Below are 26,766 nucleotides of genomic sequence, written 5' to 3'. Positions count from 1 at the left end.
AGCTGAACTGGATGGATCGCAATCAAACCATACCTGTATCCCACGGAACAACGCCTCCCTCCTGCCTGTGCTGACGTCTATCGGCAGCAAGCTGCAGTATCTCCAGCAAGAATGTTTGGTTTTGGGTTGGTTGTTTTTTTTTTTGGGGGGGGGGGGGGGGGAGGAATTATGATCAAAATGTGATCATAACAGTTCTACGGTGTTCAAATTTACTCTCAGCATAAAGCTACAAAAGATTATATTTATCCTCCAAGGGAGAAAATAATATTGTCACGAGCGATAAAGCAGAGTCTGGCATCCACCCTGCTCCTTCCTATTACCAGAGCGAGAGGCAGCCCCAACCACCACTTCCTCCAGCTACAAACCCCACCCCCACCTGTTGCAGCAACACATTCTCTCCGTCACGAGTCCATGTGCAACAAGTAAGCAGAGAGAGCCAAGGCCCTCTCCCGCAGTGACCGATGACAGCTTCCCCTATCCAGAACCTACCTGCAGCTGTGGGAGGAGAGAACGCCGTGCACGCAGAGTTCTCTGCACCGTCCCGAGCCTCCACTGGACGAGGAGGCGGGGACAGAGAGGGAAAGTGGTGGCTCTTACGTCACGTAAACAGCCGCTTCTGATTGGCTGCTCTTTAATTTCCTGCACTTGCCGCGGACAAGTGTGGGAGAAGACGAGCTGTTTCGGTATCAGCTCCGTAAAGCACTGCGGAGCTGCAGCTTGTTCGCATTTAGAAATGCTGATATGAATCGTCAATTTTGCCTTTTTCTTTTTTGCTGCAGTGTCTCAAATTAAATTTGTTCTCAGATTATTTCCCAATTTTTTATAGTTAGGACGAGTACTATGATTCCCAAATGTTAGGACGAGAAAGCAGCAGTTAGTGAACTAGCTAAGGATAATGGACAACTTGTATTTGATCAAAGCTTGAAATGTATGACTATTTAAAACTACTAAACAATCTCCGTTTGCTTAAAATAGAGTGAAGAAAATGTATTAGAAATGTTTTGCAATATTGGTTAATAAAGAATTTTGACTTTTATTCATTTTATTATTGTCTTAAGAACAATTACATAATGCCTAAACAAATTAAAGACCAAAGTAAAAATAATTCAGAACAAAAGAAGACAATGCGAGCGCGTCGCTCAGCCTAATTTACGCTTAAAATATTTGACAATGTCTGAATACAAAAATGACAATCCGACATGCTAGAACTAGTAAATCAATTTAAAAATGAGAGAACCAAAGGAGTAAGTGATCAAAGAATGAAAGTGACATCGGCCTGTGCGATGAGAGCTTAGGCACAAAATTTTAGGAAACGCAGGTAGGAGGCAGGAAGATACTCTTCCACCCCTCCACCAACACTCCACTCCTCCTCGCTCCTCCACACCAAAATGTAGACAGACAAACTGGACTAACAACAAAAACTTTCACTCCAATAAAAAAGACAAAGATAAAGGGAAAAAGATGGCAACAGAAAACAAGACAAATCACTCAGTAATCACTATAAAGAATTTCCAACTAGCCACCAACACCACCTACCTACCTTCTCTCTCCAAACTCCTGATACACCCTAAAGGGGGAAGTTGCAGGAAGCCAGGATATATAAACTGAAAAAATAACGTACCATGCACTAACTTAAGTTAGCTGCATAAAATGATGCGGCATGCGCTGATGCAACATGCGACGTGCTGACACAATGCACCATGCATTAACACAACGCCGTGTGCACTGACACAACACCATGTGTTTTTTACCTGTGCGATGCGACAGACTGGAAATTTGGCTAACCACACCTTTTTTTATCGCGGGCACTATTTATAGCGATTTGATGAATCTAGGTCTGTGTTAGTAAAATGGCTGTTACTACATGCAGCAGTTCTTCCAGGAGCAATGTCCTCCTAAAGCATATGGGGATTATACTTAAAGATCTAAACAAGTATACCCTAGAGGAAAGGCAAGAGGGTTGAGGAATAGCCTAGAGGTTAGAGCAGTGGGCTATAAACCAAGAGACCAGGGTTTGAGTCTTGCTGTTGTTGCTAAGGTATTTTTGCATGTGTTAAGGGCTTACTGCATGCAAAAATGTGTTTAATGCATGTGATAGCACCATATCGTATGATGTGATGCAAATTTGGAAGAGTTAGGGGTGGGCTGGGTTTGCCTGTCTGTGAAGAGCTATTGTGCAGGCATAATGCCAATTTTAACTACACCTTTTTGAATTGTGATAGCTGCCATGACTGTGTGGTAAGGTTTTATTGCCTTTTGTGATGTCTCCTGCAGGCCTAGTTTAGATAGAGAGAGAGAGAGAGAGAGGGAGAGACACTGAGACTGGCCATAATGTCATCTCCCTAGATAGGTATTTGTAACCCTATGGGAGGCCAACCTAGTAACTCGAGGTGAGGTTTAAGTATTAGTGTAGGGGGTTAGGGGCCACTTTGACATTCAAAGTGAGACGTATGAACAGAACAGTGGTCTCTTGTGAAGATTTGATGTCCTTCGGAGTGAGGAAACTCACTCCAAGATGAGATTTGTACAATGTTCTCTCCACCTAGCTTGATGTTACCCAGGTAGAGAGTCCATCAAGCTAGGTTGAGAGAACATTGCCCAAATCTCATCCTAACCCCCTACACTAATACCTAAACCTCACCTCGAGTTACTAGGTGGGCCTACCATAGGGATACAAATACCCATCTAGGGAGATGACGTTATGGCCAGGTTCCCTCCCTCTCTCTCTCTCTCAAACATGGTCCCCCAGCAGTTGTATGCAGGAAATACAACAGGCCTAGCACCTATCACAAAGTCTGATAATGTTATCACAATTTGCACTAACTTAGCTCTTTGCATAGGTAATTAGCACAAATTGCAATAAACTGAACATTTGCATAAACCACACCCCTTTTGCAATACTTACCTCATTTTGATAAATCTAGGCCTTAGATTGTAAGCCCTCTGGGGATAGGGCAGTACCTGAATGTAAACCAATGTGATATCTCACATTGAATGTTGGTATATATAAAAAAAATAATAAGATAGGAGATATATGATAGAGACATTCAAATATCTGGAAGGTTTTCATGTACAGGAGGTGAGCCTTTTTCAACAGAAAGGAGGCTCTAGAATGAGAGGTCATGAGATGAGGTTGAAAGGGGATAGACTCAAGAGTAATCTTAGGAAATATTTCTTTACAGAGAGGGTGGTGGATATGTAGAACAGCCTCCCAGTGGAGGTGGTGGAGACAAAAACAGTATCTGAATTCAAGAAAGAATGGGATAAATACAGGTGATCTCTAAGGAAGTGATGCTAAATTAATTGGACAGATGGGCCATACAGTTTTTTTTCTGCTGCTATGTTTCTATGGTTTAAATGTCCGGTAGCTGATATTGTATCTTTTCCTAATGTAAAATAATAAGTGATGCATGTTAACATCTTTCTTTTTATTCATAGGAAAGAAGGTTTCATTCCCAGCAATTATGTAACAAAAAACATGCTCACTAATTTAGAGGCATATGAGTAAGTGCATTTATAAATACTTTTAGAAATGCTTTCTTCAAGATGGACTAGCTTGTAATAATTCCTTTTCTAGTTATAATATTTTACTTTGCCTACTCTAGTTTCTTTTTCTTGTGGGTTAAAGTGTCACAGCTCCGGTAAGGTGGTGATTTTCTGCCAGATCAGGTTACCTGAAAAAATTACACTTTATGAACTCCAGAAGGAGGTGTGAAGAAAGACATTAGCAGTTCATGTGAGAGATTGAGATCATTCCCAAAATACAATAAGGTTTACAATAAGGTTCATTCCTGACAAGGTATGCACAAAACAAGCCCATTTGGAAAAACTGATCCATGGGGAGCCTATCTGAATTGCTTCCTTCCCTAATTACAACGTAAGTGGAACGTGGAGGCTGCCACTGGCCTGACCTGGTACTATTTTATTATTTTTTTTAGAAATGTATCTCTGGGGAAGTCAATATATACTTCCTTTTACTTTGAGAAGATAAGTCATCACATTTAAGGATTTATTCTTTCATTTTATATTTATGGAAAAATGCTTAAAACATCTTGCCTTTTTTTAAAATGCTATACATTGTTTTCTGAGTTACAGTAGTATATTATTACTTTCCTATATTACTACATTCTATACATTTGTATTGTTTTTTTTTTTGTTTGTCCATTGTAAAGCCTTCCGATGTGTCTCGCATTAGAGAGCCATCATCTATGTCGCGTGCCCAGGCCACTCTCCTGGGCACGCGATTCACTAGCGCGTCCCTAGCGCCTCTTTATTGACAGAAGCAGTGGCTGTCAGCAGGTTTGACAGCTGCATTCGGACGCCGGCATAATTGAGCGTCCGTCTTCCAACCCATGGGCCGCGGGCAGATTTTTTATTTTTTTTTTATTTTTGGGGCCTCCGACTTAATATCGCTATGATATTAAGTCAGAGGGTGTACAGAAAAGCATTTTTTTCTGCATTTCTGTACACTTTCCCGGTGCCAGCTGAAATTAACTCCTGCCTTTGGGTAGGCGCTAATTTCTGAGAGTAAAATGTCGGCTTGGATGCACATTTTACTTTCTGAATTGTGCGGGACTAACTAATAGGCTCATCAACATGCATTTGCATGTTGCGGGCACTATTAGTTTTGGGGGGGTTGGCCCCGCGTTTTCCACGCGCCATTACCCCTTACTCTATAAGGGGTAAAAATAGCGCAACAAAAACGCATGGCCAAACGGGGGCTAATGATGCGCTCGGCAAAGCCCACCATACTGAATCGGCCCGAAACTTTGAAATTATATTTTTTAATGGTTTCTGACCATTATAAGCCTTGTAAACACAGCCTTGTACTGTGTGCATCCTGTATAAGTCAGGATCATGTCAGTTCTGGGGACAAATGATGAGGAGAGATCATTGCTTGTCTAAGCAGCACACACTGTTCTAGGTTGAATGTTCTTTACAATAGACATACACTGGTCTCTGCTTGCTCTCACAGTGGCCCCAGGGCTACAGATAAAGGTACATTTTCTCTTGCATTATTGTTTCCAGTGCATACTGAATCAACAGAAGTGACCTAAGTCATCCAGACTCTTCTAGTCCAATTTTGTGGATAGATGCCACTAAATTAAAAATGTGTCTAGTCATTCAACTAAGTTTCAGTATAACACCCAGAACTGGTGTGGCTCTCCGGACTCTACACTCAAAAGAATGTTTTGGGGCCAAAATAGCAAAGTTAGACAGGGACCCATGACTTGCAATATACTGTAGGTACCCTCACTGATCCTTTTTTTTTGCATGCAAATTGAAATTATTACTGGCCGTGAGATTTTACAAATCCGCATTTTGCATTGTGATTCTGGGTGAGAAAGGAGTCAAGGGAGTGCCTGCACAATCATTTTATGTATGCAGCAGTGTGCCGAATTTACGTTCAGGTAACACAACCCATGTGCAACAAGATCCTACAGTATGCCCAGCACTGTAAGACTGCTTACATATACAGTTCATATTGTTGAGATTACTTACCTGATAATCTCGTTTTCCTTAGTGTAGACAGATGGACTCAGAACAAGTGGGTATAGTGTGCTCGTGCTAGCAGTTTGAGACGGATCTGATGTCAGCACGGGTACATATACCCCCACAGGAAGTGAAGCAACTCAGTAATCTTCCTTGCAAAAGCTGTTAAGGATATATGTGTACTGACGATCAATGACATAGGGAAACAGGATTCCCCTAACCGATGGACAGTAGCTGGAGACCGCCAGCGCTTCCAACAGGAAGGCGTCGACACCTGGTAGAGTGGACGCTCTTATGTAAGAATATGACATGGCTTACCTTGAATCGGTGAAACCCATGTATACTGGCAGCCGGGCGGGATGCTGAGTCCATCTGTCTACATGAAGGAAAACGAGATTATCAGGTAAGTAATCTCAACATTTCCTGGCGTGTAGCCAGATGGACTCAGAACAAGTGGGATGTACAAAAGCTTTACTCCCAGCCTGGGCGGGAGCCTGCCTGAGGACCACGTAGGACTGCCCTCGCAAATGCTGTGTCCTCCCTGGCCTGGACATCCAGACGGTAAAATCTGGAAAAGGTATGGAGGGAGGACCATGTCGCCGCCTTACATATTTCTGCGGGCGACAGCATCCTCGATTCTGCCCAAGATGCTGCATGCGCTCTGGTAGAATGAGCCTTGACCTGTAAAGGTGGTGACTTTCCGGCCTCTACGTAGGCCGCTCTGATAACTTCTTTGACCCAACGGGCTATGGTAGGCCGAGAGGCTGCTTCCCCTTGCTTCTTCCCGCTGTGAAGGATGAACAGATGGTCCGTCTTTCGTACTGCTTCTGTCATTTCCAGGTATCTGGGCAGCAATCTGCCGATGTCGAGATGGCGTAACAAACGCCCTTCTTCAGATTTCTTCAAACCCGCTGTGGTTGGCAAGGATATGGTTTGGTTGAGGTGAAATTGTGAGACCACTTTAGGTAAAAAGGAGGGAACCGTGCGAAGATGGATAGCCTCAGGAGTGATTCGCAGAAAGGGATCACGGCAGGACAGCGCTTGTAGCTCTGAGATGCGGCGTGCGGAACAGACTGCCAGCAAGAACACCATCTTCAAAGTTAGGGAACGGAGAGATAGGCCCCGAAGGTGCTTATTATATGCAAAAAAAAACCCAAAACACTCCAAAAAGTGGGAAAAAACACCTATAAGGTTTATACAAAAACTATTCACTAAAAAATGTTATATATATATACATATAAATCCACTCACTCCTCCTTTTATTTTTACCACAGTTGTTTTCTTGGGTGGGTCTTGGACAAGCCTGCTAGGACTAAGGGAAAGGAAATTAACCAGCAAATATAAATATCACTTTCCTTATCATCCTGCAGACTAGTCCAAACAGGTGGGATGTACCCGAGCAGTTCCTAACCCGGGTGGAAGTTACTTAAGCCTACTTCCAGGATTCTTGTATTAGATACCATCTTGTTTTGTTCTTCCTTTAAAAAGTATTAACCTCTAATATTCTGTCAATGTATAATGAGATATAGAAATGACGGCAGAAAAAGACCAATTGTAGCTACTCTACAGATTTCTCCTAGCGTCTCTGGTCTTCCCGTTGCAGACACTGCCCGGCTTTTGCTAAGTGTTCTTTTAGGCTCCGAATCTTGGCTTTGCTTTTAGTATGCACACTGCTGTAAATTGCTTCCTTAATCCATTACGCATTTGCTGCCTTTCAAGTCACTTCTTTCATGCAGGCCTCTGAAGGCAAATATAAAACTTCTGCTTGAATTCCTACACTCATTAGTGAATTGCAGATAACTTCGAGGAGCCTTAAACCTATCTCATGATCTGAGCTGCTGCTGCTTCTGACCTCGCCTTTTGCATTCATAAAATTATTTTGAATGACATGTCCTATTATTGTCAAAACAGGGAAGCATATTGGGCACCTGATCCCTTTTTTGAGGGATTACTCAAGAACACCCAGGAAATGGACGCCCAACATGTCATGTCCATGAGATGCTCCTTTGCAGTGCTTGAAAAGAAGTGATGGTAGATCTCTTCCATAGTAAGCTCCTTACCAAGTTGAGACTTCCCTCTATGGAAAACTTGTGATCTTGACTCCTCCAAAGAATTGTGATTGATATAGGTTCATCACTTCTTCTTTAATTTCCTTGAAAATGTATTGTTAAATTAGATATCTTTTCTGTGATCCTGACCAGTTAGAAGGATTTTTGCAGAATAGAGAGAGACCCTTGCTTGCACCCTCTTAGATTAGCACTTCTATTTGTGTCTATGGTACAGCGGATTATAATTACTATTTGGGAGCTCACCTTTTCTTTATTATTTCCTTTTTTCCTTGTTAAATGTATTCAGTCCCCTAATTGAGGTCTCATATGGATGACAAACTTTGTCTTCATATTTTCTTTAAAGGAATGTATATTTCCTTTCCTTTTCCTATTGGTTGTCCAACATATTGTAAATGTCAGTTTGACTTAAAATTGAAAAAATGTGGAAAATAAAGAGTTTTAAATTAAAGAATTGCAACTTAATATGCAAGCAGGATGAATAGGTTTCCTTTCTCTGTTCCTTTTAACAAGCCTGCATTCTACAGGAAGCATTTTCTTTGTATTGTTCTTATGATTTCACCCACTCTGTCACCCTGCACATCACTAATGTTTTCAGAAAGAAATGTGGTTGAAATGCTCAAAAGAAATTAATCAACTCTCACGGGCCCAATATGAGGCCTGAACCCATGTTGACTTTGCCCTTTTGCAGGCCTTGTCCTACCTGCCTTCCTCCAAGTATTCCACAGTGGAAGGGCTGCTCGAGTGCCTGGACTCTTCTCTCGGAATATTGTATGTCTCGTAACACTGACCTCTTAGAGGCTCCCCCAGACTCTAAAGCACACTACATGGACCGCTTCTGCCTTACCAGTGGTCATAATCTTACATCCTTACCTAACCTCTATGAGGCTTAGCCCTTACAGCACCAAGGCTGGCCAGAGAATATCATGCTCTTTTTGGTAAGTATTATTTACTTAAAATGAGGGATAACCCCTGTGTGCTCCCCCATCCCCCCCTGCCAGGCTAAGTACAGGGATTGTATGGGCTTCTAGCTGATACATCCTCCCAAGTCTCGATATCAGCCATTGGTTCTCCCAGGAAACCTGAACCTCCTGGTTCCTGCTTTCCCTTTTCTTATTAGAAAGTTACTTGTTTAAACACTCAGTATGGTTGACCCAATTGACCTCTCATGGAGGTCACCTCACCAGCCCTCTCATAGGGTCATAGCTCCTTCTGCGAGACTTTGCCTAGTCAAGGCCTCTGGTATGTATGTACATTCTAACCTACAATCAGAAGATACTGCTGTTATTCCTATGAAATACTGGATTTTTAAGTTCACAACAAATTTAGGTCAAGCACTAGTTCCGGATTCTTAGAATGTCTAAATTTGCAAACAAATATTTGGAATTTTAGCCAGCTGGCCTTTGTCATCTACCTGCACCCGATCCCTTTGGTCCTCCTTCAGGGTTCCTATCCTGTTTCTGCTGGTTCTAACACCACTCTCCCCTCAATTTATATGGTTTATACCAATGGACCAACTCTCATAGGGAATCTTTTTATATACCCTGCTGGGGTACATAGAATGATTTCACATGGGATATATTAAGAAAATCAGCAGGGTGTATAAAAAGACTCCCTATGAGATATATATAGATATCTGTTTGGTGCATAGCAGAGTCACATGTTGGACATGTTTTATAATAAGTATGGATGGTTGTGAGTATGGTTGTTTGCGATTATTGCTATTAATGAAACATTTTTGTATATCTACAAAGGTGTTTACATGTATGATCGATATATGCTATTTCTGGTATCTTTTCTCGATATGTAAATCTTAATAAAGTAACTCTGTCTGTTTAATCTAGTTAACAGTAGGAAATCCTATAAGTATTTATAATATATATATTTTCATTGTATTCGACTAAGGAATTTTTTCCTGCTTTTTCTGTTTCACTGTAAACCGGCATGATTTGCATTTAATGCAAGAATGTCAGTATATAAAAGTTAAAAATAAATAAATAAAAACCATGAATGTTATTAGGATTTATAAACTCTGATTTATGATTATAAATAAATAGGTACATTTATCTATATGAAAACCCCCATACACAAACATTGTTTTTTGGGGTTTTTTTGGCAAAGCAGCAGGTGTGAGGGTATTGACCCTGCCTCAAGACTGAGTATCATTGCCTTCCCAAAAGATATTGTCTTCTTAGTCCATTAGAACCTTTTATATGCTCTAAGAGGTTGGGTTGTTTATTTATTTATTTTTGTTTGTTTTGTTTTTAACAAAGTACTGAACCTTCTAAAACCCAGAACCTGGTCAGGATCTGGAGTAAGAAAAGGGCACCGGAACTTGGATTTTACAACCAGGTACCAGGATTATAATCAACAGCTCTGCATCTGAGTCCAGCCCAGGAAGTTATAAGAGTTCCAGGGAAGTAACTGCAGTTAGCTGCACAGCCTTCTCATTAGCACTTCTGCAACTCCTAATTGTGCTTTCCTGCCTGTTGGTAAAACAACCTCACAGGAATTTCTCACCGCTGAGAACTTGCTACTTCAATTACAGCTACCTTTACCTGAAGCTGGCTCCCAAAGCTAAATGGTTACAATAGCCCAAGTAAAACATACCAACATTCTCTTATTCAAGCCTTACCTGTGGTGTCATCTTCTTCTTTGATTCCTGCTCATACCAGGGAATATTGATTTTCTGTAATGTATTTGCAGGTGACATTAATGGTGCAATAGCATGATATGCATAAGAAAGTTCAAACAGGTTTCTCTTACCTGGGCATTTCTGAAAAATTACAAAAAGGGGAAATTGTATCATTTTAGAAAGCTAGCTAAGGCTCACTATGCAGATCTCACAGAATTTGCTTACTATCAACAGTAAAATGTTTAGAGAAGCAAAGACTATTTACCTAAGGCAGAAATTATTATTCATAAGATATAGTAACTGCTAGAACTACAGATAAGAAGTAGATCTTTCACTGGTTAAAAGCAAAACTTTAATTTAAATGGAAACACATCATGTTTTGAATAAGATCGCCCAAAATTGCAAAGCTCCAATTAACAACTGTAGAGTTAGAAATGAGATAGTTTAATATTGAGAAACTGAAATAATATTTTGGTTTGCATTTTCTGATTTCCTTAGACTAAGATAATTTATGGTGTCTCCTTACATGTAAGTAATAGAGAGAAATACTATTGGAGTTACTAGGTGTATTTAGTATCTAATAAACCTAGCCAGGAGACTCTGATAGGACTCCATGATGTGCTCTGATTGTCGCAGTTTCAAAAATTTCCCATCCCCTTCCAATCCCATGAATGGAGAAAAGGAAAGGGGGAGGGGGTGAGTGGGAGAGACATGTTGGGGGGAGAGATGAGAGAGATGTTGGGGAGATGGAAATTTGTGGAGAGATTGGAGAGATGTTGGGGAAATGTTGGGGAGGGGTGGAGGTGTCAGAAATGTTGGGGGATGGCAAGAAACATAGAAATGATGGCAGAAAAGGACCAAATGATCCAACCATTCTGCCCAGCAAGCTTATCCTAGTATCTGCTGCACTGTGCAGGTTACCCCCATGCCTATCAGTTTACCAGACCTTAAAAGTCAGGGCACTCAGATGCTGTTTGATTCCAATTTCCCTTAATGGTTGCCATGAAAGCAGAGAACAATGTTAGTGTTGTGATTCATCGGATTCGTGGATCCTTGGCCCGAGGTGAAGGTTAATACCACCTGCAGGGAGGAGCCCCACAGGTCCTCACTGTCGGGAGGGAAGGTTAGCTGCAGCAGGAGATAGTAGTAGTGGCAGAGAGGTGGAGCGTCCTGAGTCACAGCCACGTGATTTCAGGGGCTTGTAGGGAGAGTACTGTGAGGAGTCCTGAGGAGCGGGGTAGGAGACACAGTTCTGAGCGAACGCACAGTACTCAGGCAGAACTGGAAATGCAAGTACCAGAGCAGGTGCCTCCAACAGAGAAGTGCTATGCAGGCCCCGGGGAGTGTGAGACAGGAACCTCTGAAGGAATGCAACAGAGACTGCCTTGAGGGGCGGGACAGCATAGCGAGAGAGACTGTGATGTGATGTGATGACGGAGGCTAACCCGAGGAGCAGGGAAGCCCAAGGCAAATTCCAAGATAGTGATGTAAGCTACACTGAGGAATGGGCCTGCGCATGATGGAATCTCTGGTAGAGAAGCAAGGCACTGCCCCGAGAAGCAGGGAAGCACGGAGTACAGTCACTGGCGTAGGCGCTGTCCCAAGGAGCGAGGAAGCGCAGGGTCGAGTCTCCAAGCAGTAAGGTAGTTCGAGGGACAAACCCAAGGAGCAGGGAAGCCGGCAGGCAGGACCTCTGGAAGGCGCAGGAGCTACCCCGAGGAGCGAGGCAGCCAGGAGATGAGGTCTCCGACTAGGGCGCGAACAGGCCCCCGAGGAGCGGGTACCCAAGCCAGAGTCCAAAGCGCAGGTAGATCCAACACAGGAACCACGGATCCGAGGAGACAGGAAACCAGTACCAGTAACGACGGAACTCATTGCCAAGTCAGCTAGCAAGGGGCGAGGGAGGTGCTTATGAATCCCAACCTTGTGATGTCAACCTTGTGGTGGCATGCACGCGTGCCTATGAAGGCCCAGAGTCGGCGTGGGTGGCGGCGGTGTCCCAGACTCCATGAGGAGGCTTGAGAACCCGGAGATATGCAGCGTTAGTAGCTAGCCCGAGCCGCGAGTGTTTAACCCGAAGAGGCGAGCAGAGCAACGCATGACGTGAGTTGAATCGGTCGCAGCCATCTGCGACCGTCGGTAATAACAGTTAGAGTTGCATCAAAAGTATCAGGTTTAGTGATTAAGACTAGTAAGTGCTGCATTAGCAAGTTACCCCCATGTTTATTTGTTCCCCAAATCCAATTCCCCTTTTATTAATTAATTAAATTTATTTATTTACCAGGTTTTCTAGACCATCATTTAGTAAAAACTTTCACAACGGTTTACATAATTAAGAAAATAAATACATCTTTGAGTATATAAAACTTTTTAAAAAATACTCAGAAATGAAATAAAAACAAATTTTATAATAGAACAAATAATTAAAATCAAAATAAAATAGATAAGAACAGCATAAGAAAATCAGATTAATAAAATTCATCAATCAGCCGTGCTATAAGCTCTCTTAAATAACCAGGTTTTCAAATCTCTTTTAAAAACTTTAAAATCCAATTGCATTCTTAGTTCAAGTGGCATTTCATTCCAATGTTTTGGGCCTGCTAGTGAGATTGCTCTGTCTCGCACTAAAGTTAGTCTAGCCGTATTAACATAAAGTACCGTCAGAAGACCTTTATTTGCTGATCTAAGGTTTCTTTGTGGAGTGTGTAATCTTATCGTAGCTTTCATCCAGTTATTTTGATCGCCAAAAATTACTTTATGTAGGGTATATAATGTTTTAAAAAGAATGCATGAATCGATTGGTAGCCAGTGTAGAGCCATTAGGGTTGGTGTTATATGCTCATTTTTCTCACTGCCGTTGAAGCAGAGAGCAATGATGGAGTTGCATTAACAGTTTCAAGGCTTAATTGTTAATGGTAGCAACTGCCACACCAGAAAGTTACCCCCAGTTACCCCCATGCACCGTTTTCTTTATTTCCAACCTCTAGCCTTTAGGGATTCACTGTGTTTATCCCATACCACTTTGAATTCCTTGACTGTTTTTGTCTTCACCACCTCTTCTGGAAGGGCATTTCAGGCATTCACCATCCTCTCTGGGAAGAAATATTTCCTGACATTGGTTCTAAGTTGTCTTCCCTGGAGTTTCATTTTATGACTCCCTTTCCAATGGAACAGGTTTGATGATTGTGCATCATTAAAACCTTTCAGATATCTGAAGGTCTGTATCCTGCCCCTCCTCTCTTCCAGGGTATACATATTCAGATCATTTAGCCTCTCCTCTTAAGTCTTCCAATGCTGACTCCTCACCATTTTGGTCACTCTTCTTTGGATTGCCTCTATCCTGACTTGAGATATGGGCACCAGTATTGAATACAGTACTCCAGGTGAGGGCTCACCAAGGACCTGTACAAGGGCATTATCACCTCTTTTTTTCTTACTGGTTATTTCTCTCTATGTAGCTCAGCATTCTTCTGGCTTTAGCTATCGCCTTGTCTCATTGCTTCGCCATCTTCAGATCATCAGACACTATCACACCAAGGTCCCTCTCCCAGGCCATCACATTAGTCTTTCATCACCCATCACATAAAGCTCTTTTAGATTGCCGCATCCCAGATGTATTCTTTAGTATTGAATCCCAGCTACCAAATCTTTGACCAAGTTTTTTTAAATCACTTTTCATTCTCTCCCCATATCTTCCCCATCTCTCCCCTCCTCTTCCATCCCCAACATCTCCCCATCTCTCCTCCACATATCTTCCCCCCTCCCCTACATCTCCCCATCTCTCACCCTCAACATCTCCCTCACATTTCCCCCTCCCCTACATTTCCTCATTTCTCACCCCTGCCCCCTCACCAACATCTCTCCCAAACAACTCTCCCCCTTCCCCAACATCTTTCATCTTTCCTCCAACATCTCCCCAACATTCCCCATTTCCCCCTCCCTCCCCCTCCCCATCTCCCAATATATCTGCATCAATCCCCCTCCCCATCTCTCCCCCACAGCTCTCCCATCTCTCCCTAGTATCATCAGCACATAGACATAGATGTCTGTGTGGAGGGGAAATGTTGGTAGAGAGATGGGAGAGCTGTGGGGAGGGGGATAGATGCATATATATTGGGTAGATGGGGAGGGGGAAATGGGGAATGTTGGGAAGATGTTAAGATGTCAATGAGGGGGAGAGATGTTGGAGGGTGAAATGTTAGAGGAAAGATGAAAGATGTTGGGGAAGGGGGAGAGTTGTTTGCAAGAGATGGGAGAGATGTTGGTGAGGAGGCGGAGTGAGAGATGGGGAAATGTACGGGAGGGGGAAATGTGAGGGAGATTTTGAGGGTGAGAGATGGGAGAGATGTTGGGGATGGAGAGAGGAGGGGAGAGATGGGGAAGATGAGGAAGAGGAGCAGATAGGGGAAATGAGACACGAGGGAGGGCAGAGGTGATATGGAGCTATGGGGAGAGGTGGAGGAGGGAGGATAGAGGACATTTGGGAGATACTCTCCCATCTCTCTACCAACATCTCCCCTCCACACAGACATCTATGTCTATGTGCTGATGATACTAGGGAGAGCTGTGGGGGAGAGATGGGGAGGGGGATTGATGCAGATATATTGGGAGATGGGGAGGGGGAGGGAGGGGGAAATGGGGAATGTTGGGGAGATGTTGGAGGAAAGTAGAAAGATGCTGGGGAAGGGGGAGAGTTGTTTGGGAGAGATGTTGGTGAGGGGGCAGGGGTGAGAAATGGGGAAATGTAGGGGAGGGGGAAATGTGAGGGAGATGTTGAGGGTGAGAGATGGGGAGATGTAGGGGAGGGGGAAGATATGTGGAGGAGAGATGGGGAGATGTTGGGGATGGGAAGAGGAGGGGAGAGATGGGGAGAGATGGGGACATGAGGGAAGACAGTGGAAATGGGGAGTGGAGGAGGGAAGAGATGGGTGAGGTAGGGGGAGGGGAGGGAGAGTGAGAGGATAGATGGGAAAGGGTGATGTGGAGAGGAAAGATGGGGAGAGAGGGGGAAATAGAGTGGAGAAAAGGTTTAGAGAGGGGAGGGGAAGAGGGGGAGGAAAGAAGGGGAGGGAGGGGGATGTGCAGGAGGTGGGGGAAGTGGGGAGGGGAAGGAGAAAGGGGATAGAAATGGGTAAGAGATGGAGGAAGAGGGGAGGGGTAATGGGGAGAGGATGTGGGAAAGAGGGGGAGATGGGGAGATGGGGAGATGGGGAGGGGAGAGGAGAGGGAGATGAGAGTGAGAATATGAGGGGGGAGATGGGGAGGGGAAGGAGAGGGTGAGGATAAGAGGAGGAGACAGGGAGAAGGGAGATGGGTCATGAGAGGAGGGGAGAGAGGAGAGGGGGAGAGATAGGGTAAGGGAGAGGGTGAGGGTAAGAGCAGAGAGGTTGAAAGGAGGGAGAAGGAGAGGAGGGGATAGGGTAAAGGAGGAGATGGGGAGAGGAGGAAGAAGGGAGAGAGGGTTAGGGGGATGAGGCTGAGAGGGATGAGGAGAAAGGGGGAGATAGGGAAGAGGGAAGGTGGAGATGACTAGGGGAAGAGGGGGGATAGGGGAAGATGGGAAATTGCTGGTGAGGTCTGGGGAAGAGAGGAGGAGGAAGGAAAGAGTGGGAGGGGAGAGGGCAAGACTGGGAAGGGAGAGTGGTGGGGAAGAGGGGCGATTGGAGTGAGGGGGAAGGAAAGGAGGGCAGAGGAAAAAAGGGGGAGAGCAGAAAATAGAAGAGGAGTGGGAGAGAAGGGAGAAAGGTGGATAGGAGAGGGGGTAGGGGTGAGAGATGGATAGGGAGTAGGCAGAGGGGAGACAAGGCAAGGGAGAGAGGTGGATGGGGAGGCAGAAGAGGGGGATGGGAAGGGAGAGGAGTGAGGAGCAAGATTGTAGCATAGACAAGGAGCAGAGAGAGAGGGCAAGGGAGAGAGGGAGAAGTGAGATGGGAGAGGAGGGGAGAGTGTATCAGAGAGGGGGAGGGGAAGAGAGGGGGAAAGGGTAGGAGAGGGGGTGGATAGGGGTGGGATCAAGCAGTAGAGGAGGGGAGAGGGGCAGGGGTGAAGGGAGAGAAAGGGGATAAGAATGAAGAAGGGGATAGGGGTAGGTGTGAGGAAAGAAGGGGGATAACGGGGCAGAGTTGGAAAGAGAAGAGGGGAAGAAAGGGGAGAGGGGAAGTTGGATAGGAGAGAGGAGAGAAGGGGAGGGAAATGGAGTTGAGAGGAGGGGGAGATGGGGGTAGAGGGGAAAAAGAGCAAGGTGGAGGAATTGAAGAGGGAGATGGAGGGGAGGGAATGAAAGGAGGAGTGGAAAGGAAAGGGGTAGGGGAGGAGGGGAGGGGAGGGGAGAGGGGGAGGAGTGAAGGAAAGCTGTAGGAAAGAGAGGGAGGGGAAGGGGAGTGGCGAATAAGGTGTGAGGGAGAAGGAAGCAGAAGGGGAGGGGGAGAAGGAAGGGTGAGAGTGTAAAAGGACAGGGAAGAAGGAAGGTAGGTGGGTAGAAGGAAGATGTGAGGAGAAAGGGTGGGGGAGGAGGGATGGAGAAGGGGAGAAGGAAGGGCTGAGGGAAGGGGGGATTGGGGAGGATAGTATGGTGGAAGATAAATGGGAGATAGCAGAATAGGAAGATGAGGCATGCAGGTAGGAGTTCTATGTTGCAATAATCTTACCTTGGTTCTGTTGCTTGAGTTCCATTCCCGAATCTTCAGGTCCTTCAGTCTCCTGAAGGACCTGCGGAAGGGGGCGGGGGGGCCGAAGGCCGCCTCACCCCCTTAACTAAAAAGGAAAAAAAGGGGGAACTTCTCTTCTCCGACACCCTCTAGCGAGGGCACCGGAGACCAACAGTAAATAAAAGGAAGGGGAGGGGGGCCTCAAAACAAAAACCACAAAACATTTTGTGGCCTAATAACCACTCACCTGCAGTCAACTTACCTGTGGAGGCACGGGTGTGAACTACTGCACCCGGTGCCCCCTAATCTTGGTCTCTGTCTCTTCCACATGCCAGGGAAGGGGGGGTGTGTGCATTCCTGCCGCACCTGATGCCGCTCTCCAGTCTGGAGCCTCGACGGTGAGGGTGGGGGGGCCCCTAATCCGCCTTCTGAGCGGGGAAGGGGTGGAGGTGAGGTCACCGACCATATACAAAGGAAGGGGGGTAAGGGAGGGGAGGGGATCCCTTTTGGGATCAGGGGAAGGGGTCCCCTCACCCCCTCACTTTGGTTCTGAGTGAGGGGACACCCAAAACGTGCACAACTAAAAACAAACTATAACTCAAAGAACTTAAATCTTAAGGATTAACTAAAAAAGGGGAGGTGAGGTGAGGGAGAGGAGCAGAGCACCCCGTCCACTACCCACCGGCGGGCGGGCAAACTCCTCCACCCGCCTGGCGGACAGCGCACAGAAGTGCTCTGCTTTTAGCGGGGCGCACACCACTCCTCGGAAGAGGACCTCGCAGTCGAGGGACTTTCCCCTGGCCAAAATCTCCTGCCGTGACCGCCAGATTGAGTGTCTGGCAGCGGACAGGAGATAGTTGACCAGGTCATCCCTCTGGCGCAGAGGTCCTCTCCTGGATGCGTGCCCATTAATCAGGAGGTGTGGGGTGAAATTTAACCAAAAACCTAAAAACAAAACCTTCAAAAAGGACAGGAAGGGGGGTGAGCCTGGGGCACTGAAGCTCCAGGTGGAAAACATCCTCCTCCCGCCCAGAGGATAGTATGGTGGAAGATAAATGGGAGATAGCAGAAAAGGTGAGAAAAGGAAGGTGAGGTATGCAGGTAGGAGTTCTATGTTGCAATAATCTCACCTTGGTTCTGATGCTTGAGTTCCACTCCAGAATCCTCAGGTCCTTCAGTCTCCTGAGAGCCAGAGCCAGCAGAGATGCTCACTGCTTGCTGCCCTCCTGTGAAATGCCACTGAGCCCAGGCAGCTCTGCCTTTTATAAGCCTCCTGCTGTCATCATGACCTCATAGCTCTCGCGCTTCACCTTGGTTCTGTTGCTTGAGTTCCATTCTAGAATCTTCAGGTCCTTCAGTCTCCTGAGAGCCAGAGCCAGCAGAGATGCTCACTGCTTGCTGCCCTCCTGTGAAATGCCACTGAGCCCAGGCAGCTCTGCCTTTTATAGGCCTCCTGCTGTTATTATGACCTCACTGGCTGGTGGGAGAGTCCATTTGAGACTGATGGAGGGAGGAGGGGGAGGAGAGTTGGCAGAGGAGGAAGAACTGAGTTCATTTCAGTAGCAATTACTTCAAATAATGAAATAAATAATACATGAAATATCCCATCTCTGGTTCCCTGATCCTCTCAGTACAGGGTTTTCTCTTTCTTTCTTTCTCTCTCTCTCTGACCTCAGCTTCTCCCTGACTTGTAACTCCAGGTCTGCACAGCCCAGGCTCACTGCTCCCATTTCAATGCAGTGATGGTGTTACTGATGACAAACCAGAAATCTGATCTTGTTAGCAGGACCTGAACTTTTTGATTAACATTGGAACAGTAAGACATGAATCTGAGGGGGAAGCCGCTAGCTATACCACTGATGCTGCTACTACTAACCATGTCTATAGTACTGCTTGATAGATGTAGCCCTCCATCTGAGCCCCTGTAATTTGCTCTTAGAGAAAAAAAAACAAAACACCATCACTCCTGACCCCTCACTACAGACTTTGGTTTCAGTAGCGATCCTCACAACACAGTAAGCATGTGGACCAAGTCTGCACTCACAGGCCCCATCCCCTCTGGACTTTTGTGTGGGAAGCGGGGCCTGTGAATAAAGCCTAAGAGGTCCATATTCAAAGCCTAGCTGGTTAGGTAAGTTAGCAATTTAAACTTATCTTGGATATTCATCGGCACAACCACGCTGTTGAATATACCCAGATAACTTTTGAGTTAGCCAGATAAGTTTATTCAGATAACTTTAGACATGCTTAACATTAGCTCTAACTTATCCAGGCTAACTTAGCCAGATAAGTCTCAAAATCACTACTTCTCCAACTAAGACAGATACGTAGCTCCTCCTAGTTAGGGCCCTGTCCCACCTACCATTTTAGCCAGATAAACAGTTATTTGGCTATCTGGCAGCTACTGAATGTAGCTGGATATTCAAATGCTGCCACTTAGCTGGATAACTTGGATTTTAACTGGCTAAGTGGTGATGAATATTGGGCAGTATGGTTTCAGAGGCCCAATGAGGTGAAGGTGGTGGTGCATACTTGGCTTGCCATCTGTCCAAAAACATTTTTATTTGAGAACATATAAATGTCTGAGCAGTGCAGGACCAGGTGTGTTGAAAAGCAGAGGGATTATGTTGAAAGTATGTATACTGTAGATATAGTGATCAAACGTCCTAGTGGCATTCAGTGGGCTCTTGCTTCTCCCTTGTCCCTTTCTCTCCCCATTACCCCTCTCCAAAGACCACTATCACTATAGTCTAAGGCACTAGGCTGGTATTTAGGGGCCAGATGTCTGGGGGCAGAATGCCAAGTTGAAAACGTGCTAGTTCCTGCATTTTTCCTGGCTCTCTGCATGCACGTAGGATCAAACTCCTGCCTACTACCAGCCACCATAGTGCAAAAGAGCTGCCATCTCCCACTGCCACAGCCATGCATTGAGTCACAAGGTCTGAATGGAAAGGGGTGGGTAGAACCAGAAATACACATGGGGTAGTGGCACTAGAGATCCAGATGGATAAAAACTGGAGGTTTGGTGGGGGGAGGAAGAGAAATTGAAGGTTGGGGTGGGATGAGGAGATAAGCAAGCACTAACAGTACCTAAGGGTGGCTGCCAAATACATCCATCATTGATCGCCACTCTTTCCTGCCATTCATTTCCCCCCTACCTGCCTGAAAAGAGAAAGGGCTGTGGAAGTCAGGAAGCATGTGGCCTATGAGTTAGTGTGCGCTTACAGGTCCCTCAGTGATCCTGCCCTCTCCTGTTTAATAACAAAGCCCCTGTGGGGTGTGAGGCCGCTATAGAGCCCGTGAGGATGCTCTGGCTCACAGGCACTGTGCTATGTGACTGCTTCCACTGCTACCACTTCACTGCTATCACCAATTTTGCCAGTTGAAATCACTACTCTCTTCTGACCAGCCACTTCAGGTAGGTGGAAAGATGGGATATGTGAGGTCTGTGGGAGGAAAGGAGAAAGTGGATGCCAGGGGATGGGGTCGGGGGGGGGGGGGGGGCGAAGGAGACCTTGTGCGGTTCTGTGGGGGAAGGGAGAATTTGGGGAAAGATGCAAGGGAGAAGGAGAAAAGGTCAAATTAGTCTGCACAGCCCCTCGTTTGCCTCAGAGAGAGATGCTGGAAAGGTTTGAACATGAGAAGTCGATCACGGCTGTGAAAGATTCTGAGATGGAGTCAGAGTGTGGAATGCGATGCCTGAAGGCAGTCAGGCAGGCATTTGTATATTGAAGTGCCACACACGCTATTGTTTGGAAGCGGTTCTGCATTTGAGAGACCTGAGGACCACAGTAAAGCTGATATGTGAATAGAGTGAGACATAAAGAGAGTGACTGTGAAAGTTCATGATATATGAAATGACACAATACTATGTAATGGACCCATTGAGTATGAATATGTATGCTAGATTTTAAAAGAAACCACGTCCCTGAAGAAGCCCTAAGTGCCAGGGCGAAACGAGGCTCTCGTAAAAGGACAAGATCAATTTATAGCAGGACTAGACCAATTTACAGTAGTACAAGAGCAATTAACATCATATGTTTAAAAGTATACGGGGATTAAGTGTGTCAAATAAGTATTAAAAAATGATGTATTAAGTATTGTAATTGCATTAGATGCAAAGGAATTTCTAGCACTTTATATATTTTATGTATAGAATGAGTGGGGAATGAGTGAGGTCTGTGTGGTATGAATGAAGGGATTTAAGGGTAAAGCATGAGTGTGATTTTAGAGTGTTTTGGTAAGGGTCCTAGTAGGTAACATAAGAACAGTCAAATTGAATATATTTATAAAAAATATTTTGTCAATAAATGATGATTAAGTTTGGATAATGACTGCAGGACCTCTGATTTGTGGTGTGATATATATTGAGTTTTCGGAGGGCATGCAGGTGTGTTGACCATAGAAGGTAACTCTAAAGTTAGACATCTAGATGAATATTTGGGAAACAATGCTTAGTAAATGACCCCCTAAGTTAGGGGCATTCCAGGGACGTAACTGGCAGGAGTTGAGTTAGCCAGCTAACTCCAATATTCAGAGTTAGCCGGATAACTTAGTCTGCTAAATCTGGTCAGGCCAAAGAACTGTCCTAAAGATAGCCAGTTAAAGTTAGCTGGTTAACGTTAAGATAGCTGGCAATATTCAACATTGAATATACCTCCAAAGTTAGCCGGATAAGTTTATCCGGCTAACTTTGCAGTCCGCATTGTGTCTGAATATGGACCTCTTTTTTTAAAATTTTTTTTTTTTTAATCCTCTCTTTTTTTCTTCTGTTAGCAAAAGCAAACCCATCCGATAAAGTGTGCCCAGGCAACATGCATGCACCCTCGCTGGCTATAGGATAGCAGGAGAGAAATCTTTTGCAAGACTTACCCTTAGTGTTATGCTTCTCACTGGCAGGGGCTGCTGCAGGAATGGCGGCCTCCATATCTCCCTACCTGAGATCCAGCGCATTGCCTCTGTGGAGCCACCTGAGCCCGGTGATCCCCAATCCACATGCATAGCCTGCATATTATTTTTTAAACTGTAATAATGCTAGCCCCAGAAATTTGAATGTACACGGCCAGTAAGCCAAGGAAGTAAACTTATCTTTACACTGAATATAAATGATTTCCCAGTGCAAGAAGCTAGGACACAGAAAGGAAGTGACAGCACAGGAGAGGACACTTTTCAAAACTGCCATGATGGCAGATCCTGACCCTGCGATAAGAACATCACTTGTGAATAAGAGAGATTATTAATCAGGCCACTTATTCTGAAGACAGAGTCTTTGCCTTGGGATTTTTTCAGAAACTGACAGAAAAAAAACCCTTCTAACATTTAGTCATTTTCTTAAATCTCCCTCACAGCTGCCCTGTGAACTGTGAAGGCCTTTTGGTAGCTGATTGGCTAACAACAAGATTTACATTTCTAACATATTTATTCTAAAACCAACCTGATAAATAACTCTGGAAATCACTTAAATTATTGATATTATGCCAATATATTTACAAATCTAGACCATTCTGCACAGACCTTACTTACCTCAATCCTGAAAGCAAATTATCTGCTGATATTTAAATCCATTGATACAATCAGCTACGTGTAACATAGGAATTAATCTATGAGGCCTGTTGGCTAAGATTTTTTGTAATGTTTTCTACTTATCTACTTGCATTTAATTAGACATCTGTCTTTTCAATAAATAAAATGAACTTTTTTTTTTTTTTTTTACTGCCGTAGAAGCAACAATGGAGACATCAGACACTATCAAATCAAAAGAAACAGTCTTGGACTGTATTACTTGGCAGAAAAGCATCTTTTTCAGTCAATTCCTGAACTAATCCAATATCATCAGCACAATGCGGCAGATAACATGCAAGTGTGCCCGGATGGTGGCATGATAAAATTGTGAAATGAATGGGTATCCAATGTCTGCATTGTATGGGCACAGTCATTCTCCACATGGACAGATCAGGCCTGTGATGGCCCATTCCACAATCTGTACACCGGGCTCTTGTCTATTTTGCTCTGTGGGTTTCTGTTTATGCAAAGATGTTTACATGTCAGTAAAATGCAACTTCCGGAAATAGGAAGAGTTGTAATAGCAATATATAGGTTTCATTTTCTATGCTTTTGTCTAGTCAATGCATGAATACCTTGCTTTTGTAGGACTTGTTACCCGTCTCCGATATCCAGTTGGCCCAATGGGAAACTGTTTACCCGCCACAGCAGGATTCAGTTATGGTAAAGTTTGATCCACTCTATCAGTAATGTAAATTCTAACATCGCATAGGAGTTGGCATTTGGGGACTTAAAAAAAGTTCCTGCTGAATGTTATATATCAGCTTCAGCAAATAAGTATAATTACATTCTATGTTTTAAAAAAGTGACACAGATGCCATATATAATCTCCCCAAATAAACCCTTGTTAACTAAGTTTTTGGGCCCTCTCCCCCTCAGTATTATGTAGTACATTAACAACTTAATTACAATAGTTATGACCATCATTATCTCTTTATCAATATACAGAGTCACTCTTATGACATTACTAATATATGTAAATGATTGGTGGTGGCATGCTCAGAATGTCCACGCTATGATGTCAGCTCAGACTAAAGACAAGAAGTAAAAAATGCTTGCCTACAATGTAGTCTCTGCCTTGCCTTGTATAAGCACAATCAAAACCATTTATGCAGCTCAACTCTATATGAAGCATGGTGGAAAGTATAGCATTTCCAAGCCATTACTGTAAAACCCTACAAATGCCATTCAGGACTGCCAGCAATTCTTCTATATCTGCAGACTAGAAAAGAATTATAAACATAATTAGGAAAAAGCAAAAATTCTGGAAAAAAAAAAGCCATCTTTCTTTGAGAAGTTTGTTAAAATCCATGGAGACTATTCTTGCATTTTTCAAATACTAACCAATCAAAGAGAAGGTTAATACTTATGAAAAAGATAACACCTTCATTAGCTTGACTAAATATAAGAACCACCTGCATACAGACCACACCTGTACCTGATGCAGAAAGGATGCACCAGGTAATAGAGTAGATGCCAACCAAGATCCTACTTATAAGGGGAAAGAATAGCCTGCAGAGCATCTGAACTGTTCTCTAGCTTCCAGTAGCAAATATCTTGATAAACCTTCAGGCTCTAGGGACTGGAGAAATGCAAGGGCTTCAACAGCTACCGACGTAAGTGATGAACCAATTACAGGAAGGACAGGAAGCCTTGAAAGACCATCTTTAATCTCAGAGATCTTGGTCCACAAGGTGACCTCACATGTCCTACGGCACTATAGGGAGCAGTCTAAAACCACCAACAATGCTAGAAAGCTGCAGGTCTGGTTGTAAATCCAGGCCGCTGTCCATATCATTGTAGTGGCCCACAGAAAGGTGGAGAAAACTCAAACACAACTAGAGAGAGGTCAGATTAGCGGTAGCTAGGATGAGGCACCATGCCTGAAGCATCAGAGAGTGATCACCCTCCCAGAGCAATTTACCCTCGGGGCATATACCAGTGCAGTTAGGAAAGCACTGCGAATACTTTTAAGGATGGTCATGAAGATACGGATTGAACTGCGGGTGACTGTACCACAGGGTATAAAATGATAGAATTTAACTGCAGTCCCAACCCTACATATCTCAGTTAGATACAAGAAAAGTGGCTCAGAAAGTAATTCAGTATGAGTTTCTCAGACATGCAGGACATATGGACATGGGAGAAACCACAGCTACCATTCCATTACTGTGGGGTTGCATGGTAAATTTCAAGAATACAGAAAACCTCTCTTCAAACAATTTCAAACCCTTTGAAGGTTACTAGGGGCTATCATAACATTGTAACATAACATAGCATAGTAGATGGCTGCAGAAAAAAGACCAATTGACTCAACCAATCTGCCTAGTTATTCCTGTCCACACTGAGAGGATATATCCTAGCTGCTAGTCATAGGGCATGACTATGTGTAAGATATCTCCCCTTATCCGGGCAGCTTGTTGTCTTTCTCATTTGTATTCAAATGTCTTAGGCAGATAGGTATACAAGGTCCCAGTGCTCCACTTTTTACCCATGTCTATCCCCAAAGCTTTGTAATAATCATAATAATGTATCTATATGAGTATAGAAGTTGTCCAAGCACCCAGCCTCCTTAGACAAACCAGGCTATGTGAGTGCCTGCATTTTTACTAGGACTTCTAATTATTACTATACTTGCAGCCTGCCAGACAAACCCAGTTGCATGGTGGCTTGCATTTCCTCTAGAACTTCTAACATTTCATATTGTCCACTTTTTCATTCAAAAGTAATCAAGCCATCTATGATTACAATATAGCATAAGATGACATTGACAAGCTTCTCAAATCTTTATCTGGACATGTTTGCTTAATTCATAAAGGTCAGAAGTATTTTGAAATACATTTTCACAGTATTATGGAGACATTAACCTATCAATAGTTTTGTACATTTTTACCCCTCAGTTGCTTCGGGACGCTGTTTGCAGCTCTGACAGATTGGTTGATTTTTACAGAGAAATGGGAGATACACCCATCTGAGTTGACTTTCATGAAGGAGCTTGGAAGTGGCCAGTTTGAAGTAGTCCATTTGGGCAAATGGAGGACAGTTGTCAAAGTAGCAATTAAAGCAATTAACGAAGGTGCAATGTCTGAGGATGATTTCATTGAAGAAGCCAAAGTAATGATGTGAGTATAATGGAACCTTGTTATCGCTGTAGAGGATTTCATAAGGCAGGAAAACGTCAACAGTGAGTTGTTAAAATGTTACTGTCAACTTATCTGCAGAGAAGGATAAACCACAAATTTCTGACTTTTAGGCTGGTTATAGAAAACATAAAGAAGAGTTTGAAAATGTCATATCAGAAAGAGCAGGTGCGAAGTCCATGAGGCGATTTTTAAAGTAAAAACCTTACCTGCATGCTTTCCCTTTGAAAATAAGCTACAAGGTCTGTGGGGACGTTGTTGTTCTGGGAATGTTTGTAAAATTGCCCTGATTAATCATAGTGACAGGATACAATCCGTCATTCGTGACATCCTACCGGACTCAGCGATTAATGCTTGGGATCTACAAGACAATGGAAAAGGATGACAAGTTCAAATTTGTACATTTTTTGGATAGTAAAACACACAGTCTGAAGTCCCTCACAAGGGTGATGGAATTTCTTTGCAGCAATTTGAGCTTCTTAATGTTTGCAAAAGGGGATCATTTGCAAGCAAATTCCCATCGACTGATGGTTTTAGCTTGGAAAACAGTTTAAAGTTTATTGCATGATCGTGTTGGTAGTTGTGATCTTCAATGCTCAACTATAAACCAAGTAGACAACAGCTCCCTTTTAAAGGACTAATGTATGCTCACAGACGTGCTGTTCATTTGATAGGAAATTATCCCATCCTAAGTTAGTTCAACTGTATGGAGTGTGCATCAAGGAGAAGCCCCCTTCATAGTGACTGAATTCATGGTAAATGGCTGCCTGCTCACCTACCTTCAACAAAGGAAAGGAAGGCTCAGGAAAGGGTCCCTCCTGAGCATATGCCAAGATGTGTGCGAGGGGATGGAGTACCTGGAAAGAAATGGATTCATTCATCGAGATTTAGTAAGCATGCCCAGTGTGCTGTGACGATGGAGAGCTATCATTTATGAATGATTAAGAAATAATTGAATTTAGGCAATGGAGTATTGACCAATGGGCAGCCAGATCCAGTGAGCATTAGTTAACAGAGAAACCTACATCAATAGCTTATACATATTTAAGCCAATTTACAAATGTTTTTTCTGGTTCTATTTGTGTCAGTATCCTTGGCAGATGGCATTGTCAAATGCTTACCCATGCCATATGATTAGATGTCCTAGTCTTTGTCTTGGAACTATTAGCACAGACAATTATCTCATGATAATGGACATTGTTGGGGTTAGCATGCCTTATTTA

General features: G+C 43.9%; 1 protein-coding gene across 3 annotated transcripts in view; it reads right to left on the bottom strand.

The window, feature by feature from the left end:
* Positions 1-25,883, bottom strand: part of TEC (tec protein tyrosine kinase) — a 218,450-nt gene extending 192,567 nt beyond the window's left edge. Inside the window, exon 1 of one of the 3 annotated variants that reach the window (XM_029588129.1) lies at positions 25,753-25,883. The gene's annotated coding sequence lies outside the window, so the exon portion shown is untranslated. Of the gene's footprint in view, positions 1-33; positions 366-489; positions 586-25,752 lie in introns of those variants that run through there. The other 2 variants (XM_029588112.1, XM_029588121.1) reach the window with 2 other exon arrangements.
* Positions 25,884-26,766: the final 883 nt, after the last annotated feature.

The sequence above is a fragment of the Rhinatrema bivittatum genome, chromosome 1 (assembly GCF_901001135.1).
Source record: "Rhinatrema bivittatum chromosome 1, aRhiBiv1.1, whole genome shotgun sequence".
NCBI classification, from domain to species: domain Eukaryota; kingdom Metazoa; phylum Chordata; class Amphibia; order Gymnophiona; family Rhinatrematidae; genus Rhinatrema; species Rhinatrema bivittatum.
Note: the sequence above shows the minus strand (reverse complement) of the source record. Positions and strands in the feature narration are given on the sequence as shown.